Source organism: Dicentrarchus labrax, unplaced genomic scaffold (genome assembly GCF_905237075.1).
Source record: "Dicentrarchus labrax unplaced genomic scaffold, dlabrax2021, whole genome shotgun sequence".
Classification (NCBI taxonomy): domain Eukaryota; kingdom Metazoa; phylum Chordata; class Actinopteri; family Moronidae; genus Dicentrarchus; species Dicentrarchus labrax.
Window position 1 is genome coordinate 7,305,257 of NW_026136703.1, and position 21,756 is coordinate 7,327,012.

Consider the following 21,756-nt stretch of genomic DNA (forward strand, 5'->3'; position numbering starts at 1 on the left):
ACCAATCAAAATGTCCAAACCCAACCCTAAAATGGAATTATTCCAAATGAAAGGTGGGCCTGGGAAATGATAGTCCAGCCTAGAGTTGATCTCCAGTCCTCTGCTCAATGGTTATGGTCCTCTTCTCTCACTCTTTTTAGGACGTACATGGGTGAGGTACCACCATAAAAGGAGCAAAATGTCCTTTTCCCTCTCAACACAGTCAGAAAAGAGCCTTTTGCATTTCTTTCAAAACAACCTGATATGGAATTGGACAAATTAAAAATTTGACCTGATGGTGCTAGATGAAGACTCAAAAATCACAAAGGTCGACCACATAGTGGCTCTTGAGGACTCATCAGACCATCAAAGTCTGTGAGTTTCATCCTCTGGGGACCAAGAATGTGTGTATAGAATTTCTTGGCAATCCATCTAATAGTTGTTGAGATATTTTAGCCTGGACAAAACCAGACCAAAAGACAGGTCAGCAATGGCTAAAACACAAACAAATACAAAAAACAAATACAAAAACAGTCAGTGAGGCAGGGCAGGGCCTCTTGTGCATGCGCTTCAAAAATCTCCCACTTTTAGAACATTAAAAAAGTGACATTGAGAGAAAGAAAGAGAAAGAAAATAGACAATAGAGCAGAGCAGCAAGAATACAGAGATGAAATTAATTAGTACAAAGGCAACTGGAAGCCATCGTGGCTAATTGATGCTTGTTTATTTACCAAAGGGCTGAGGGGAGGAGATGACAATAATTACTATGGCTCCCTCTCCTCCCGCCTTTCTTTCTTCCACATATCTTTTCTTATATTATCAATCTCTTTTCAGTTCTGTTTATTGTTTATCACCCCCCTCTGTAGCTGTCTCTTCATCTCTTCCTTCGCAATTTTCCAGTTTCTCCCATTCTTCACATCTTTAGGGGGATTAATCAGCAGAAGACAGCGCAGCTCAGCATGAGCTCAGCTCATTCTGCGGTAATTATTCGCTATCACAGCGTTCAAACGGAGACTTCTCTCTTTGACATGCAGTTTTGCGTTTAAAGTTTAGATGAAACTTCAATTTCATATTTGATGTAATTCAGCAATTAATCCACTCTTCTGCTGTGTTTTAGTGATGACTTTGAAAATGACTCCTCTTACGGACTTTTCTTTCTGCTGTTATCAACATACCTGGCTGATCACATCTTGTTAAGACAGACGATTGAATTCTATTGAAAAAAACAATAACAACAAATATAAATATAAGTAAACAAAAGCTACAGATTCACAAGGGACACTGGGAAGATTTGGCATGAACCAAAGCTCAGAAACTGTATATTATATTTAATTTGAGGAGAGGACAGAGGTCCCTGTGTGCTCAGTTAAGAACCTGTAACATACCACTGGCAAGTGAGATAGGTAGATATAAATGTATCCGTACATATTCATTAATTAATTTTATTCCCTTCCAAAAGTATTGTAGTGTTGTAGTTGTTGGTTCCAGGCTCTGACTCACTAAAAGTGATTCTAGCACTAATCGCTTGCATACTGGCCTGAGGCAGTGTTTGTATGACACGACACCTTCCCCAATTACCCTTCGAATGTGTTTTTCTCCAAGCTCATGAGTCACCGGCTGTTACAGCCGACTGACCAAAACTGGTTAAATTGAAGAAACTGATGCTCGTCAACATCGAGATAACCTTGAATGCTGTTCAGATGGATGCAAAGTAGTGTGTAAACAAGCATAGATAAACACAATGAATGATGAGTGTTGCTACATTCATTATACATCATTTTGAATAGTTAAAGTAAAACTAACAAAAAAAAAAAACACCAGAGTGCTTTAGCTATTCAACAGTGGTTCTGAGTCAGGAAGGAAAATCATTTTTAAGTGACCATATGGACCAAGGGAAGACATTAATATTTGACCATGCTATGTGACTGAAGGCACCAAAGCTATCACGTTCATCTTGAGTTAAGGTCCATAATGACCTATGAGGTTCAATTAAGGTTGTCGTCCTTCCTATTATATTTATATAGCATAAACCATGTCTGACATGCAATATGTAGTGCTTCAAAGTTAAAATTATTTCCTAAATTTCTAGATGAAGCAAGGATTAAAAAAATAATCAAACAGAATTGTTTCCCTGGGCGCATGGAGTTTAGTTGAATTCAGACTGTTTTGTGCATTTTGTTTTGTTGATATTAATATTAAAGTTGAGGTTAAAAAAATTTCCAGAAACTGTTTTGTCTGGAGTTGCTGTGCCAGAGAGAAGGGGGGACCCAGTTTTGTTACAGTATTCTTGTTTGGCTTGTAGTGGTAATAATAACAACTATGTACACATCAGGGGTACGCGCATACTGAAATGTAGTGTTGATTTGTGTTTTATATTTCATCCGTGTGCATTTAAGATTTCATGTGTTTTTTTTTTCATGAGGACTGAGCTTTATTTCATGATCTCACCATCTGGCATCACCGTTTCCTGTGTCTGAAAAACTTTGCTGGAGCTCTACACATGGGTGAAAGCATGCATAGAAATGCACAAATCAGGACTTTTGTGGGGAAATATGCATATTTCACCACCTTTTCGACAACTTTTTTGTGCAAAGCAGCCTCTATAAATGTGGCCCCTGGTCTTGTAAATTCCTAAGGCCTCACTGATTTCTGAACAACAATGCAAATCTGGACCAATAACTGCACATCAACATTAGCCTCTGTCTTCCAGCAAGACATTAAAAACACGAATGTTTAAATTGCATCGTTAAATTGCGTTTACCACAATTCCCGTTGGAAACGCAGATGTCACACACCGGAGATGCCACGTACTGCTCAGGCAGCGTATGTGAACGGGGTGTTAAATCTGGTAGAGCTGTTGCAAGCATACACACCCATGTGTGATTGATGAGCAGTGACGAAAGGACCAGCAAGAAGTTTTGGTTCCGGCTCAGTTAAGCAACTGAAGCTATCAGAGGAGTTTTGATCATCTAAGCGTGCTTTCAAGTGGTACTTAATCCAACGTGGTGGCTGGTCATCCCTGAAATTGTTGGCAGGGTAATGCAGCACAGCTGTCTCTCCTATTGAGTTATAGACATGCTGTTGGGGGGTAACAGTTACAGAGTGACACACTGCTGTTTGTCCATCACCAGACATATGTAGGAGGCATAGCCTTTTACTGTCAAGGTGGATGTAAGAACAAAATGGGTCACTGGCTATTTGCATTTTACCAGCTCTATTATCCCTCATGGATGTTTCGTTCACCTGAAAATGTCTCTCTAAGACAAAGAGTTAAAACATTCTTTAGATTCATTGGACTGTCAGATTGTCAGCTTTTCCCTTGTATGGTAGTTTTGTAATTTCTCCATGACATCCCCTATTATACTGCAAATAGCAATGTTGATGTTTTTTCCTTAATATGTCATGTTGCCCTCTGTCCCCTTTGTACAAGCCGGAGTCTGAATGAGTCAGGTTGTGGATTATGTAAGGAGAAATATTCGCTCTGCTTATATTATATTACAAGACATTTTAAGTCTTCAGGTACTGGGAAGTTCTTACACAAAAGGTCAGAGGTATAGAATAAGCTTCTCCTCACCAACAAATCTGGAGATCAGGGCAAGGTTGGCTTTCCTGGGGGGTTGAAGATGTAAAAGTCCCTTGGTTCCTCTGCGTGAAAGCTGTTAAATGGTCTCCTTCTCAATGTAGTGCAAACACAGACACCGCTAGCTTCCTGAGCTCTATCTCAACCCTCATCAGCAGCTTCTCATCCGTGGCTGGGAGAGCACGAGTCCTTTATCTCATCATTAACTATTATGGACTCATGTTGTAAAAATGTCTAATCTGATTCAGTGTTTCAGCAGAAAGGCTAATCTGGTTGAGTGGGATTTTTGTGTGTGTTTTATGTTATCTTGAGGGGTCACACAAGCTTCTGTAGATTAAGAGAATTCAGTGAATGTCCAGGCAACAAAACTCTTAAGTACCCTTCTTCATAACTTGCATGTCAATAATAAAGCTTGTTCATAAAGTTGTACAATGCCTGTTCAACTATAACGGCATTAGAAATAACTTTTTCTAATACTGACTTTTATTAAAGTCAGCATTGTTATTGTCTTATTCTCAGCATGTTTATTATGTTTACCATCTAATGTGTTGGTATGCTGACATTTGCTAATTAGCAATTAGCATAGAATGTCATTAGTTTTGCAAGTATTTGGTATTGAACAAATAAAAATTTTGACCTGGTGATGACACTGGATGAAAAGCCTCACCAAAACTATTACAATTGATTCTAAGGGGACATAAGGGGATATTTGTATCAAATATCATGTTGATTTATTATACAGTAGTTTTTAAATAAATTAATATTAAACCTTTGGGTTTTGGAGGAAAATTCAGAGGATCACCACAATCAGTATGGCAGTGCCCAAAACCACCCCTGTTTTATCATAATTACTGTTAGCTATTTATCTGACTGTTTAAATTATGTGTGTAAATGTATGTGCTATGTAGTGCCCTCAAATATCGCACAATGGCATGTAGTTACAATCAGTATGGTGCACTACTTTCTTAGATACATTTTATAAATGGTGGTACCTTTGTGGGACGCTACACCTGCCAGTGATAACACAAAATGATCACAATTAGTTTTTCATGACAATCCATCCAGTAGCTGTTGAGATATTTCAGTCTGGAACGAAATGGTGGAGCCAGGCAGTGCAATCCCTAAAACCAAGCTGGTAGCAAGTCTAAAAAGAGTTACAGCATAATTCATAGGCCCGGGTTGTCTGTATAGTGTGCAAGAATAATTATCTGTTGTTAGGAAGTGGAAGTCACCTGCAGTGCTTACAAAAGTGGAGGTTACCTGACCGGTACTGAAGAAGGAAAAAACAAAGCAAATAAACCCTCTGAGTGAATTGGACACAGGTGCTTAAATTCAACGTTCTTTATATTCTCCCTGTCTGACTCCTCTGAGGTGGTTCCTTTGTTCTTGTTTGAGTGGGTTTTAAATTTCTAACTGCTCATTTGAACCACTTCAGAATAAATCCCACAACCAAACCCACAGTCCATATCATGTCAGAGTCAGTGACAGCAGTTTACTGAGACCTGTCCATCACCTGCAGATCTTGCTAATTATTACTCAAACTGCAGTATCTATTCAATGCCTTTCAGCTGTAATTGGAACCAGCAAAAAATATCAAGAGAGTGGTAGCTCAAAACATGCCTGTGTCTGTTCCAGTTGGACCATAATCCATTCTAAACAGATAATAAACAAATGTGCTATCAGCTGTATTGACAAATATACAATCAATGCATGTATTTGGAAGACAGACTGGTATATTATTAAAAGTGTTTAACTTTGACAACTTTTGGAAAAGAGGAGTCTTTGTGTCAGCAAGAAAAGAAAATTTACATTGTCATATTTCAGTGTCAGCTTCTCAAAAGGGCCTCTCTGTAGACTCTGACATTTCAACAAGGGCTGCTATATAGTTAGAATTTACTCAGAGCTAAGACAGATGCCAAAGTCTCCATGTGTAGAGGCCCTAATAGACCCACATACTACTTATTTTCTGAATTAGGCAAAGGGGCATTAAAAAGATTTTTGCTTTTTTGAGAAAAAAAATCCCACAGCCTTGCTCTCACAACAGTTGTCACCGTCTCCACACAGATTCACACTCTCTGGTTGTCAAATTTTATTCTCAGAAATACTTAATGGAAGCAGCAATAAATGAAAAATGTGAATACCGCAGAGAGTAAACAATGACACATGCAATTCTTTAGATAATATGAGCATATGAGTGTTTAAAAGTGATAAAACAGTGTTTAAGGGCATGGTTCTGCTAAAAAAAAACTGTGCCATATTTGCTTTAATTTGAGCTGTCAATTACTTTGTAAAGTAATACCAGGATCAAAGTCCTCGGTTATAAGACAACTTTTGGCTGACGCAGAGGCATCACAGCTTGTAGGCTTTAGACTTTATGTTTGTTCCAAGATTTCAACATTTGTCTCGAAGGGTCTTGGATGTGTTTGACTCGCCTGCTACTGTTCACAAAGCCTTTAGAACATTTGAAGAAGGCATCAAGCTTCTCCTGTTACTGCCATAATGACACGTCATTTGAACTGACGTGAAATTACAATGTACTTGAAAACCCTTGACAATTAAACTTACTGTGCAACACTGAAGGTTTTTCCATACATGCTTTTCTGTACATCCACAGTAAATCCCACTAACAATAATTGGGTCTCTATAGTTTCCTTAATAATGAACGCTCACCAAAAACAGTGACACCTGTGCAAGCACACACTCTCTCATACACCCACACTGCACTGCCAGGATTTGACAATTACAGCCAATTACGAAGAGACAGTGGTGTTGTAGGAGAGAAGGGCGAAGACATATGAAGACAAGAGGCAGAGGGAGATAAATTGAGAGGAAAAAGAGAGGGGAAAAAAAGCTGGGGAGTCATACAAGGTCTTCTACAAAATACTGTCTGTGTGTGTGTTTGTGTGAGTTGTGTAAGATGAGGAATGGTCCAAAATCCTGTATGCTCTGTTCAGTTAACCTTTTAGTTTATATCTCTCTACATTGCTCTGTAAAAATGGATAAAGCGCATTAAATGGTAACTTTAAATGGTACTTACAAAATAACAGCTACAAAATGCATCACAGAACACAAGGGAGGCAGAGAAATCAATGCACACATACAAACTGGAAAATAGTTATCATCAAAATGAAAATGAAAATGTGCACTGAAGTGACTTGTTTTGACTTTGGGGGACGCTGCTTCAAAGTCAAGGATGAACAATTGCAAATTTTGAGGGTCATCCTATAGTGGCAAGAGCACAAAGTCTTCATGACTAAATGACAAAAAAGGTGTTTTTTCAGTGCCTTCCAAAATTAGTCATATTGTCGACTTATTTGGGTTTTTCTTTAATGTCTGCCTTGAACTGAAAAAGGCTTAGGACATCACAGAAGACACTGGACAACTCAACTCTTTTCAAATCATATTTGTGTGTATTTATTTAAATTTTCACAGCCGGGTTTTCATACAAAGTTATATTCTTTTTAGCTGGAGTGAATCAGCTTGACAAACAAACATGTTTACTGTTCAGTGTCAACACCAATGTTCATTCCGAATTATTTATTTAATTTTTTGTATATTATACTCCACCAGCATTAACTACTTAAACAAATTAGATACATAATAATAAAATAAACTAATAAAAATAAGAAAGTATCAGTACATCTCAAATTAATTTTAATTTAATTTTAATTGAACCACAACTCTTCAATTATTAACTGCTAATTAAAGGTCTCCATAAGCATTACAGACAATTATTTTAAATATGATCCATTCCCATAATAATGTAAATAAAAACAATATCAATCATTGTAATGCTGTGACTTAATAAGCAACTGAACACTCACATTAAACAGCTACTAAACAAGCGCGATTAAACTCAACGGACAGGCGTAAACCGCACACCGCTATTTTTAAATATTTTATAATTAACATTGCCAATCAACTGAAATAAACAAAGGAAAACCACTTACATACCAATAGCATCTGAGTCTCCTGTACATTGATGAACATCCTGCAATTTTAGTGTCTTCCTTTGTTTGCATTGCTATTTGCCAGCTCGTAACTAATTCACCTTAAGTTGCTGTCTTTTTCCATCTGGACTCAGAACTACCCTCTCGTGTGACATTTGATCAGTTCAGCTATTGATATGGAAAAAATAACTAAGGTTTAACTTAAGTAAATAAATGAATATACAGTTTTCTTGACATTTGTTCTAACACATATGTGAATCATATGATCTGGTGTCCCTGTTGGTAGGGTGCCCCCTAATATGTGCTGTGCCACATATATGTTTATGGTTTGATAGGGAAGTAAAACTACTTGGTTATGGTTACAAAAAGATTATAGACATGGTTAAAAGAAATGATCTTACCTTAAATTGTAATTGACTCCAGTTTTTCCATTACTCTCAAAGTAGGACCTGCTAAGCTAATTAGAGATAAGAACAAGGCGAACAAAGCTGAAAAAAGTAAAGAAAACTGTAAATATCAAATCTATTATGGAAGAACCAAAACATCCAAAATTGGATCTGGACTAAAATTGAATTTAAAGATTTGAGAGGTTTAACATTAGTTATCGGCTGTGCAACATACATTTTCAAACGATTAATCAAAAATAGGTGGCAATGTAAAAAGGATAAAGATAGAAATATTTAGGATCAGTAACTTTACAATTACTAGCTAGTTTATAATGTTACTGCAACATGTGGCCATCTGGACCAAATGCTACAGGCTCAGCAAAAAGCGATACTTGCCCTTACCTCAACCATTAACAAACGCAGAGAGCGACAGAGTAACCAAAGGCAGACAGAAGACACAGAAGTGACAAAAGTCAAATTTAAAAGGATTAGACAGCTTATTCCCCCAAGTATTCCCTCACCAGCTCCACCCACAGAGGATTCAGTTTTCTCCACAGTAATATTTACACAACCTCATATCCTGTTGATGCCATAATTGGCAAAGCACACATTATCCTAAATCCCCTAAAACTTTTAGTACATCCATTTTCTCTGTATCTTTGTGTCTTTGTGTCCTCCATAATTTTGACATAATTTCTCTGGGTTATTGTGGAGTTGAAAGGACATCAGGCTTAATTAAGATACCTTTTTATTTAAATGTTAGAAAAACACAAACTCGTGCAAGTCCTCATGCACAACCAAGATGGATGGAAGTACCCCAGAAGTGGGGCAGAACAATATATTCACTCTCTTCTCTTTACTGTCTGTGTGTGTTTGTGTGTATATTAAGCTATAATCTATATGTATTACAGAGAAAATGAGAGGGCAGAATGGGATAGCCAGAAGGAGGCAGGAGGGAGCTATGTGGAGTGAAAAGATAAGATAAGAAGGGAGGGAGGGAAGAAAGGAGGGAAATGTAGGATGAGATTTAAGGAGGTAATTAGGGTGGGAAGTAGAGGGCCAACAGGGACAACCTTACAATAATCGTTGGCAGATTTTATAGCACAGATGGAATGTAAGGAGACTAAGGAAACGCATCATGGGATTGGCATTACAGTCACCACAAAAGAGAGACAGACTGGACAAAGGAGAGGGAGGGAAGGGGAAATATGTAATGCAGGTATAAGACTGTGAGAGCAGAAGATAAAAGAACAGAGAGAAGGATTGGAGAGAAGGCCTTATGGGAGCCCTTGTTAAACAGCCCCAGATACAATACACTAGGGACAAGGCAATTGGCCTATTTTTAGGTTATAGAAGCACTCCATTCAGGCTGCATAGGAGGTACTTAAGAATTCAAATTCGCCAAATGCAGTGCCAACTTTATTTGTCTAAATGTAAAGCAATGTTAGTTTTAGCACCCAGCTGGCACAAACTCTTAAATCCACTAGTGTGTGCAGCCTCAGCCTCTAGCCACCACAGCAGTGACGGTGGGAGTGATGGAAGAGACTTGACACACTCAACTAGAAGTCAGTTCCAGCAAAGTGTTCAGTTACTATCTAATGCTGAAATCCCCTTTCTTCAAATGTACTAGAAAGCAATACTTTGGTGTCCTGACCTATTTTAAGCATGTGCCCAGGGGGAGCACTACTTTTTTGGGCTATTCTATCCTGTACACTTGCAGTTATTGAGTTTAAAACAGCAATATCATCTGCAGAAGACTATACTATTAAAGGTCCAGTGTGTAACATTTAGGATGATCTATTGGCAGAAATTGAATATAATATTCATAGCCTTGTTTTCATTAGTGTATAACCATCTGAATATAGGAATCATTATGTTTTTGTTACCTTAGTATGAGACACTTATATCTACAGATACCATGGGTCGACTTTCATTGAGTCTGCCATTTTGAACCGCAGTGTTTCTACAGTTGCCCAGAATGGACAAACACAAAACACTGGCTGTAGAAAGGGACATTTGCCTTGCCTCCACAGTTTCTCCTTCAATATTGGAAGTGGAAGGTGATGCAAGGGAGTTGCGATCTGTAACTATACCACTAAATGCCACTACATCCTACACACTATACCTCTAAGTGGGTCAAAATGGTCATAAATTCCCAAAAATTAAACAAAAATCTCACAAAAGCTTATATTTATTGTTGTTGAAGCAAACACAAACAAGAAAAAATGCTGCCAGAAAGGGCAGAAAAAACATCTAAAATGGACACAGACATTAAGCAACCAACCATTTTGGGCAATTTAAAACAAAAAATTGACAAAAGTGAGAGAAATGTCCTGATATTTTCTTTCTTTTTCTTTTTCATCAATCAAAAGCGGTGGTCCATTGATCAAAGGCATTGGTATCAAAAGAAGTTTAAAATCCAATCAGAGTACAACATGAAATGATGAACTGACGAGCTAGCTACTGCTAAAGTCGAACTCATACTGCAAAATGTTATAGTGAGCCTAAAAACTGATCAATCAAAGTAACTATTAGCCATCAGTCTCAACCAATGCCATTCAAAAATCCAATTTGAATATAAATACAGTTCCAGAATCAGAGTTGTGACTCCTGCAGGGCTGCATACTTCTTGTGTATGATGTGCAGCGGATTTTTATGATAAAATCACAGATGCAAAAAAAATATCACATTTTCTTAAATGTAACTTTAATGACCTAAAACCTGGTTGACAACTAGTTAAATCTAGCAACCACATATGAAGGCTGAGCTGTGGCACTATGCTTTGTAGTAAAATCAAAGGCCGTATCTCTGGTGTATAAGGCGACAATAAGCCCAGAGGACAGAAAAGGCACAGCTGCCTCCTAGTTATCTGTAGCAGCCGGCATGGCCTTCACTCCTGGATGAAGCTCAGTGTCATCAGCCTTGGAGGCCACTGATCCCTGCTTTGCAGGAGCCAGTGTGTTAAAAATAGGATTTGATAAGGGATGTTTTGTGGCATCATATCAGGTCAGCTGATTTCAAGCCAGCTTTTAAAGTTGTGACTCCAGAGGCCCAAAGCTGCTCGAAGGCAAAAAAAAAAAAAGAGCAGAAACCATCTGAGGCATTTATGTCTGCTACTTCTGTTAGAACACAGCCTGGTAAGGTTTTGTGAAATGTGTATGAAGATTTAGGAGACTAAACCACAAATTGGATTACGTGAAATATTATGTGAAATTAATTGCCTTCCTAGGGACAATATTATGTGAAATTAATTGCCTTCCTAGGGACAATATAACTGCAATTGATTCGACAGTAGCACAAATTGAACATAGAGGCAGGAAATGTTTGTTAGACACTAAGGACACAATGGTGGGAAATGCTGAATGTACAATTAAAACTCCACAGGCTACATGCTCATTTCACAAGAATGTTCTACCTTTTGTTAGTAAAAGAGCTCATTCACAAGTACTGAATTAATGCAGCCACAATGTTGTTGCAGTGTCATCATTAATGCTTTCTGCAATTCTGACAAACACAGATTTGTTCCCATTTTATTCTTTTCAACAATATGAACTAAAGGGGGTCCCCTTTTTTTAATTAATATATCAAACGTGAGTTGGCTGACTGAAATGTGTTTAATGTAAAGGTCTAACCTTGATGTCCCTTTTTCTCTGTGCTAGGAGTGGTTTGTAAGAGTAACTTTGCACTCTGCAGTTAGAAAAGTTGTGATGAGAATGTGATTTTTAGTTTGGCTCTATAGGAATGACAATGTTGGTCTGTCAGCTGGTCTTTTTAAATCATTGTTTCCTTGCCATAATGCTTGTGTTAACCTGAAATGTAGCCAGCAGCAATACATTCTTAGCTTTTGCTTGATTTCTGTTTGGTTTTACGTTTGGTTGATTTACTCATTTCACAATTCACTAATTTATCACCATCTACTGTGTCCTCCTATGTATTTGTCATGGCCTAGGAGCCAGCTTATGAGAGCATACTGCACAAGGGGACATGTATACACCAGACATTTTATACTACTCTACTAATTAACAGTGCAGGTTTCACGATTTCTAAAGGACCACTTTTCAAATATTTCTATGAGCAAGGAAATGCATTCATCATGTTTGGTAAACCTCTAGGATACTTACAATTGTCTGTGAACACAGAGTGCCAATCGATCAAGCTATTTAAAGCAAGGTATGTAGCGAAGTGAATACTAATACCTTACCTACAGGAAAAAAGTGTGTGCAGGAGGATAGAGAATATTTTAAAAAGTAGTGTGTTGTTTTAGAAAGTTTACTTGTTTATTGTGTATTTTGAGTGTGTATTGTAAAATGTGAAGATAATGTCATATCAAGTCAATTTTAGAATGAAAGCATCATCAGATCATCAGATGACACAATAAACAACCCACTTCCAGTCTTAGGTAAGTGTTGCAGCCTTATTGGTATTCTTAATTTGTTCATAATGTCACACTAAAGGCTAATGAACACTGAAAATGTCTGCATGGAACCGTCATATTTTAATTGTCACCTCCCACGACACTGATTAGAGCTACCACACAGTGGAGTTTGCTCAAGACAAGCCCTGATACAGCAAATAAAGCCAAAAATAAATCTCTCTTGCATGCATGCACACATTCACACAAACTATACACAGACAAGATCTAGCAATCTCTCAAGGGTCCTAACTTTGTGAGAGGATAAAAGGCTGAGAAGAATAACTGTAAAACAGTAAAAGAAGAAAAAAATGGAAACCAAGAAAACAATGGCCTGGCAGCCATTAAATATTAAACAGGAAGACAGAGCTGTGCAGAGAGATGAAGAGGATAGCTGTAAATTGTAGGCTCTAACTTGGTTGATGGTTAAGGCTTACTAAAGTGTGTGTGGGGTGTGTGCGTGTGTCTGTGTGTGTGTGTGTGTGTGTGTGTGTGTGTGTGTGTGTGTGTGTGTTGGCATTCATCACGTCCTGGGGACAACAAACTGTTTACACAGTCACGTCATGGGGACCTCTAACAGTATGGGGACGAAAAATGAGGTCCCCTAAAGGGAAACTCTTTTAAATGAATGCAGGAGTCTATCTGAAGGTGCCTGTGTGGTTTTTAGCTTTGGCCCATTGGGCATGTTTTCCAGTTAGTGTGTGTGTGTGAACGGGGCATGCTTGCGCCCCCTTACTGTATGAGCTGGTAAGGCACTCACCGTTCCACACACACAGATCTTCCAAATATGGTATGTTACCGCCCACTTCCTGGTCCCCATTAAGAAGGATTTTAGGAGCAAACACAATTTTCAGTGTTTAAAGGGAGCATCGCAAAGGCCCTTCAATTAAAGATGTTTGTCACATAAAAAGAGGAACTACAACACCACAAGGTAAGCAATATTATCTTATTTACTTACTTGCTATAATCATTATTTGTATAGATGACCATTTTAAACCACTAATGAGGTTAATTAGTGTTAATTAGTTAGTAGGATAGCTAGTTAGCTTTAATTAGCAACAGAAGGCTAGTGTAACTAGCAAATTTACAATGTTTTACTAACAATGTTTTTAGCTTTCCCTGAAAGCTACTGTTAGTTGTTACATGATGGATGGATTCTGTGCATTTCTAGGAGTTTATACCAACTAAAAAAAGTGAAATATTTTTCAGTGTGTAACAGAGAAATTTAAAATACATTTCCAGGTAATGAATTTAGTAATATATAGAGGTGTAACTTAATCCTAGGTAAATATAGGTGAGATATATTATAGAAAAATTGTAAAGAGATGTTTTGATGATTTAAAGCAAGCTGTCCATGTTAAGAGAAAGTGCATCTGGACAGGTATTTTTGGGACCTGAGCTTGACAAGGCTGCAATTTGATGTTTGTATCTTTAAAGTGACTAGTGAAGTGATTCCACATGCCTCCTCTACATAAATGGGTCCTGATTGATTTTACTACCAGAAAAAAGTAAACTTAGCTTACTTATAATTATTAATATTATTTTATTATTAAAAATGAATAATTTAGAATAGGGCATGGCAAGAAGGGAAGGCATCTGACACTGAGCCGACAGGAAAGGGCGAGTATGGGGAAAAAAGTTATAGAGCTAAGCCTCTGAACACCCACACAGTTTTTTCAGTTTATCTTGCTGATTATTAGTCTTCTTGGGACTGTATGGGTGTGTATACTGTGATTGATTGACATCTTCCTGAGTCTTCTGTCAGCTTTGTTACACCTGTTAGGGCAGGACAAAATATACCTTCACCATTCGTATTGGAGATTTAGATTTGTGACCTCATGGAGTTTCATCAAAGCTTAAGCCCACCCTAAACCTGAGCAGAGGTCTAATCAGCCATAATAACTGAAAACACCTGTGTGGATGTTCACTTAGAGCCTCTAATTGTATTGTAATAGAACTAAAGCCAAAGCTGTCTCATTAAACATTTCTCTGCAGTTTTAAATGCCACCAAGGTCAGTCCTCTTAAGGATGCCCTTCAGCATGTTCACTTCATATACATATTGAAAATGATTTTGAGACATTTAATTGCAAAACTTCAGGATGCATTAGATAAGCTTAGGTCAATAAAGCTGCCATCAAATGCACTAATAATTGGCAATTGTGTTTTTAGGACATATTGCCACAGACTAATTAACATTCGTAATGTCCTGTTTTTTTTGAAAATGTATTACTTTGTCTTACAGGACGTGGTGTATTTGCCCTATCTTCATTCTTCAAAGGAGATTTTGTACTGGAATACAGAGGAGACATGATAGATGATGCAGAATCTCAAAGGAGAAGGTGCATTTATCACTCATCATGTGTTGCATTCATGCTTCATTCAAGTGGAGAGGGAGAACATGGTGGTAAGATTTTACATTACACCTAAACTATACTCCTTATGCTAAACCATAATAATCTCCTTACACTTAGCTCATAGTTAAAATGAAGGCACTGATTGTGTTGTATACAGTTGAAACCAGAAGTTTACATACACTATAAAAAGACGCATACGCTTTTTTTTCTCACTGTCGGACATGAAATCAGACAATCACTTTTCCTGTTTTAGGTCTGTTAGGATTACCAAAATTATTTCTATCTGCTAAATGCCAGAATAATGAGAGAAGGATTTTTTTAGACAATTTTTTATTACTTTCTTCAAAGTCAGAAGTTTACATACACTAAGAATACTATGCCTTTAAACAATTTGGGAAAGCCCAGATGATGATGTCATGTCTTTGGAAGCTTCTGATAGGTTTATTGACAACATTTGAGTTAATTAGAGACACACCTGTGGATGTATTTTAAGGCACACCTGAAACACACTGCTTCTTTGTGTAATATCATGGGAAAGTCAAAAGAAATCAGCCAAGATATCAGGAAGAGAATTGTGGACTTGCACAAGTCTGGTTCATCCTTGGGTGTAATTTCCAGATGCCTGAAGGTGCCATGTTCATCTGTTCAAACAATTATACGCAAGTATAAACACCATGGGAATGTCCAGCCATCATACCGCTCAGGAGACGGGTTCTGTGTCCCAGAGTTGAACGTGCTTTGGTCCGAAATGTGTATATCAACCAACAGATGATGCTGCCATCCCTCTATTTCACAGTTGGGATGGTGTTCTCAGGCTTGCAAGCTTCCCCCTTTTTCCTCCAAACTTAACGATGGTCATTATGGCCAAACAGTTTGATTTTAGTTTCGTCAGACCACAGGACATGTCTCCAAAAACTAAGGTCTTTGTCCCTGTGTGCATTTGCAAACTGTAATCTGGCTTTCCTATGTGTCTTTTGGAGTAATGGCTTCTTCCTGACAGAGTGACCTTTCAGCCCATGTCGGTACAGTACTAGTTTCACTGTGGATAAAGACACACTCTTACCAGCTTCAGCCAGCATCTTCACAAGGTCTTTTGCTTTTGTTCTTGGGTTGATATGCACATTTCGGACCAAAGCACGTTCAACTCTGGGACACAGAACCCGTCTCCTTCCTGAGTGGTATGATGGCTAGACACTGCCATGGTGTTTATACTTGCGTATAATTATTTGAACAGATGAACGTGGCACCTTCAGGCATCTGGAAATTGCACCCAAGGATGAACCAGACTTGTGCAAGTCCACAATTCTCTTCCTGATATCTTGGCTGATTTCTTTAGACTTTCCCATGATGTTACACAAAGAAGCAGTGCGTTTCAGGTGTGCCTTACAATACATCCACAGGTGTGTGTCTCTAATTAACTCAAATGTTGTCAATAAACCAGTAAATCAGAAGCTTCCAAAGACATGACATCATCATCTGGGCTTTCCCAAATTGTTTAAAGGCATAATAATCTTAGTGTATGTAAACTTCTGACTTTGAAGAAAGTAATAAAAAAATCCTTCTCTCATTATTCTGGCATTTAGCAAATAGAAATAATTTTGGTAATCCTAACGGACCTAAAACAGGAAAAGTGATTGTCTAATTTCATGTCAGACAGTGAGGAAAAAAAAGCATATGTGTCTTTTTATACAGTGTATGTAAACTTCTGGTTTCAACTGTACATATGTTATGATGGTAATCTATTGTGAATCAGAAGTCCCTAGCAGTTTTATGTAATGCATCTAGAAAGCTGATGGTAATGGGATATTCAGGACAGATTTTAATGGTTGATGGAGGAGGAGGAAATATTGAATTTGATGATTTTGTCGTTGAAGTTTCGTGCCTGTTGGCTTGAACTTAACTTTAGAAATTTGACATTAAGAACATACATTAGTGTAATTAAATATTATGCAGTGATAACATCGGACTTAAACTTGTTTTTCATATTTTGAAATGTTTGCAGATGACCATGAATGCAGCTGATGCTGTCATTCCTGTGGAAAGCTCCCACCATGCTGTCTTGTTAGAGACGCAGATGACTGAAACTTTGAGTCCATGAGACACTAATCAACAGGTACATTCATGTTTAGCACTTAAACTTTACTTCTAGAATATTTCTAACTCACCGTTTGTTGCTTTTTATGCCCTTTAAGCAGGTAAATAAGCTGTTTTTTTAAATGCATCTAGAAACATAATGGTAATAGGATATTCAGGACAGATTTTAATGTTCATAGGGATGTTACTTTTGATAAAATATCACTCTATTCTGGGACATTCACGACGTCCCCATAGCACATCTTACATCAGTGTATGAATAGAAGCTGTGTGTTAAGTATCTGACAACCTAGAGACTTGGTCTAGCATTGGTCCCCATAAGGAACCACGACATGGTGTGTGATATGTCCCCACTAAGCTTGTTTATTCAATATGTGTGAAAACAGGCAGAGGTTGATGGAGGAGGAGGGAATATTGAATTTGATGATTTTGTCGTTGAAGTTTCGTGCCTGTTGGCTTGAACTTAACTTTAGAAATTTGACATTAAGAACATGCATTAGTGTAACTAAATATTATGCAGTGATAACATCGGACTTAAACTTGTTTTTCATATTTTGAAATGTTTGCAGATGACCATGAATGCAGCTGATGCTGTCATTCCTGTGGAAAGCTCCCAGCATGCTGTCTTGTTAGAGACGCAGATGACTGAAACTTTGAGTCCATGAGACACTAATCAACAGGTACATTCATGTTTAGCACTTAAACTTTACTCCTAGAATATTTCTAACTCACCGTTTGTTGCTTTTTATGCCCTTTAAGCAGGTAAATAAGCTGTTTTTTTAAATGCATCTAGAAACATAATGGTAATAGGATATTCAGGACAGATTTTAATGTTCATAGGGATGTTACTTTTGATAAAATATCACTCTATTCTGGGACATTCACGACGTCCCCATAGCACATCTTACATTATTGTATGAATAGAAACTGTGTGTTAAGTATCTGACAACCTAGAGACTTGGTCTAGCATTGGTCCCCATAAGGAACCACGACATGGTGTGTGATATGTCCCCACTAAGCTTGTTTATTCAATATGTGTGAAAACAGGCAGAGGTTGATGGAGGAGGAGGGAATATTGAATTTGATGATTTTGTCGTTGAAGTTTCGTGCCTGTTGGCTTGAATTTAACTTTAGAAATTTGTCATTAAGAACATGCATTAGTGTAACTAAATATTATGCAGTGATAACATCGGACTTAAACTTGTTTTTCATATTTTGAAATGTTTGCAGATGACCATGAATGCAGCTGATGCTGTCATTCCTGTGGAAAGCTCCCAGCATGCTGTCTTGTTAGAGACGCAGATGACTGAAACTTTGAGTCCATGAGACACTAATCAACAGGTACATTCATGTTTAGCACTTAAACTTTACTCCTAGAATATTTCTAACTCACCGTTTGTTGCTTTTTATGCCCTTTAAGCAGGTAAATAAGCTGTTTTTTTAAATGCATCTAGAAACATAATGGTAATAGGATATTCAGGACAGATTTTAATGTTCATAGGGATGTTACTTTTGATAAAATATCACTCTATTCTGGGACATTCACGACGTCCCCATAGCACATCTTACATCAGTGTATGAATAGAAACTGTGTGTTAAGTATCTGACAACCTAGAGACTTGGTCTAGCATTGGTCCCCATAAGGAACCACGACATGGTGTGTGATATGTCCCCACTAAGCTTGTTTATTCAATATGTGTGAAAACAGGCAGAGGTTGATGGAGGAGGAGGGAATATTGAATTTGATGATTTTGTCGTTGAAGTTTCGTGCCTGTTGGCTTGAATTTAACTTTAGAAATTTGTCATTAAGAACATGCATTAGTGTAACTAAATATTATGCAGTGATAACATCGGACTTAAACTTGTTTTTCATATTTTGAAATGTTTGCAGATGACCATGAATGCAGCTGATGCTGTCATTCCTGTGGAAAGCTCCCAGCATGCTGTCTTGTTAGAGACGCAGATGACTGAAACTTTGAGTCCATGAGACACTAATCAACAGGTACATTCATGTTTAGCACTTAAACTTTACTCCTAGAATATTTCTAACTCACCGTTTGTTGCTTTTTATGCCCTTTAAGCAGGTAAATAAGCTGTTTTTTTAAATGCATCTAGAAACATAATGGTAATAGGATATTCAGGACAGATTTTAATGTTCATAGGGATGTTACTTTTGATAAAATATCACTCTATTCTGGGACATTCACGACGTCCCCATAGCACATCTTACATCATTGTATGAATAGAAACTGTGTGTTAAGTATCTGACAACCTAGAGACTTGGTCTAGCATTGGTCCCCATAAGGAACCACGACATGGTGTGTGATATGTCCCCACTAAGCTTGTTTATTCAATATGTGTGAAAACAGGCAGAGGTTGATGGAGGAGGAGGGAATATTGAATTTGATGATTTTGTCGTTGAAGTTTCGTGCCTGTTGGCTTGAATTTAACTTTAGAAATTTGTCATTAAGAACATGCATTAGTGTAACTAAATATTATGCAGTGATAACATCGGACTTAAACTTGTTTTTCATATTTTGAAATGTTTGCAGATGACCATGAATGCAGCTGATGCTGTCATTCCTGTGGAAAGCTCCCAGCATGCTGTCTTGTTAGAGACGCAGATGACTGAAACTTTGAGTCCATGAGACACTAATCAACAGGTACATTCATGTTTAGCACTTAAACTTTACTCCTAGAATATTTCTAACTCACCGTTTGTTGCTTTTTATGCCCTTTAAGCAGGTAAATAAGCTGTTTTTTTAAATGCATCTAGAAACATAATGGTAATAGGATATTCAGGACAGATTTTAATGTTCATAGGGATGTTACTTTTGATAAAATATCACTCTATTCTGGGACATTCACGACGTCCCCATAGCACATCTTACATCAGTGTATGAATAGAAACTGTGTGTTAAGTATCTGACAACCTAGAGACTTGGTCTAGCATTGGTCCCCATAAGGAACCACGACATGGTGTGTGATATGTCCCCACTAAGCTTGTTTATTCAATATGTGTGAAAACAGGCAGAGGTTGATGGAGGAGGAGGGAATATTGAATTTGATGATTTTGTCGTTGAAGTTTCGTGCCTGTTGGCTTGAATTTAACATTAGAAATTTGTCATTAAGAACATGCAGTAGTGTAAATAAATACTAAGCAGCGATTACATCAAATTGAACACTTGTTTTTCATATTTATGTTTACAATTACAATATTTTAGATGTAGTTATATTTTAAGGCTGTCTTTCAAACGTAAAAAAAAGTCAATGTTTTGCCTAAACTTACAAATCGCAAATGTTGTAAATTTGATTTGTCCTAATTATTCAGATTCATTTTCAAGGTATATTTTTGTGACAGCACAAACGGTGTGTTTGCAGACAAAGGAATATTATCTATGTTCAGAAGTATAAACATTCACCAAGTCAGACTTCAGTTTCAAAATATTTTCTTGTGTTTAGACTTTTGCTGTTTTTAGGACCATTTGTTAACATCACTACTCCAAATATTTAAGTGTGTGAGAAAAGTATAATATAACATTTGCAATTAAGTGGTTGATTAACACTGTAGGAATTTTAAACAATTTTAATTGTATTGTCATAATATAGTACACTGGGATTGTGTTCAGTTCCAAGGATATATGTCTAAGTAACTTCTTTTTTGTCCTTAGATGAAAGGCACAGATGTTGAAGATTCAAATGAAGTATCCGACTCTATACAAGTTTGTATTGTTGCTTTCAGTTTTGTCTTGAGAGAACGCAAATGAGCAGGACTCAATAAAAAGTTTAAATGTATAATTTAAATGAGAGTTTGACTTCTTGAACTAAGGAAATTATTTTTTACTATGAAGTAATGCAGCAAACAACACAGACAAACATGAATACTAGTTTTAGGGTTGTTGAGTATTCTGTGACTGAGAAGTACAATATTCCACAGTTTCTGGGTAGTTGACTGTGGTTAAAAATAAGAACCATGTGAGACGTAAACGAAGAAAAACCCTTACAGTGAAATTAAGGTTGAAAAGTTTGATGGGTGAGACAACAATTTAGTAATTCACTACTAAATTCTTGGTACTTAAGTGACCCCTGATATCAAGATTAAGTTAGAACAATGTCTCTAGTATAAATGATATGTAAATCATTTGATTCCCATTTTATTTGTATAACAAATTGTATGTTTACCCTGTTTTCGCTATAAATAAAAACTAAAAAAGTATATTGGTTCTGGAATAAATAATGTTATTGTGTTATGTACAGTACTTTTGTGCAGTTTGGTTTACAATGTGGAATTGTGATTCACAACAGTATCCAACCCTACTTAAGAATCCTCTTATATTACCACAAACCACGAGCACAGTAGTTCTTAAAGCTTAAAATACACATTTTCTTTAGTGAAAATATCCTAATGACACACTTTCTGCATTAATTTTGGTGCTGCTAAAGTAGATTATATCATTTGCATTATTGTGGTTTAATTCTAGTATTTGGTCTGATGCCTGTGGATAGCAGCTTGATAACTTTATGAAAAATCTATTATTAAAGACATAACCTGGTTGGTAGAGGACAGCTCCATTGCAGCTTCATAGCAGTTTACAGTACGAAGGAATCACAAAGTGGTTATATTATGCACTGCCATTGTTGTAGTGAACCTTGTGATCAAAAGAAGACAGGTAAAATGCAATAATCTGAGGATTATATCACTTAAGCTTGTTGTTTTACCATGGTCCCCATTAATCAATTGGAAATCTGTGTAAATTATGCAAATTATATTTAAATGAGGTCCCCCACAAACATGTTTACTGGATTTTACATAGGTCCCCAGTTAGCATGATGAAAACCTTACTTCATCAATTCAGATATTTGAAGTCGTGTATGAGCTAACCAACCAATGGTGAGTGTGCCTGATTTTTTTCATACCTCTAGAACCTCTAGAAAGGGTGGTCCCCGCAAGTGATGATCAGAAATTTGGTCCCCATTGCAAATGGTAACCAGTATGTGTGT

General features: G+C 37.2%; 1 long non-coding RNA gene across 8 annotated transcripts; it reads left to right on the forward strand.

The window, feature by feature from the left end:
• The first annotated feature begins 12,764 nt into the window (after positions 1–12,764).
• LOC127357825 (uncharacterized) lies at positions 12,765–20,971 on the forward strand. 8 transcript variants are annotated; one of them, XR_007882321.1, is made up of 8 exons: positions 12,765–13,237; positions 14,550–14,711; positions 16,664–16,774; positions 17,325–17,435; positions 17,986–18,096; positions 18,647–18,757; positions 19,308–19,418; positions 20,427–20,971. It is a non-coding gene; the product is annotated as an uncharacterized LOC127357825 (long non-coding RNA). The 8 variants fall into 8 exon arrangements; XR_007882311.1 differs by having other exon boundaries at positions 12,765–14,711; XR_007882313.1 differs by lacking the exon at positions 19,308–19,418 and having other exon boundaries at positions 12,765–14,711.
• The last annotated feature ends 785 nt before the right edge of the window (positions 20,972–21,756 follow it).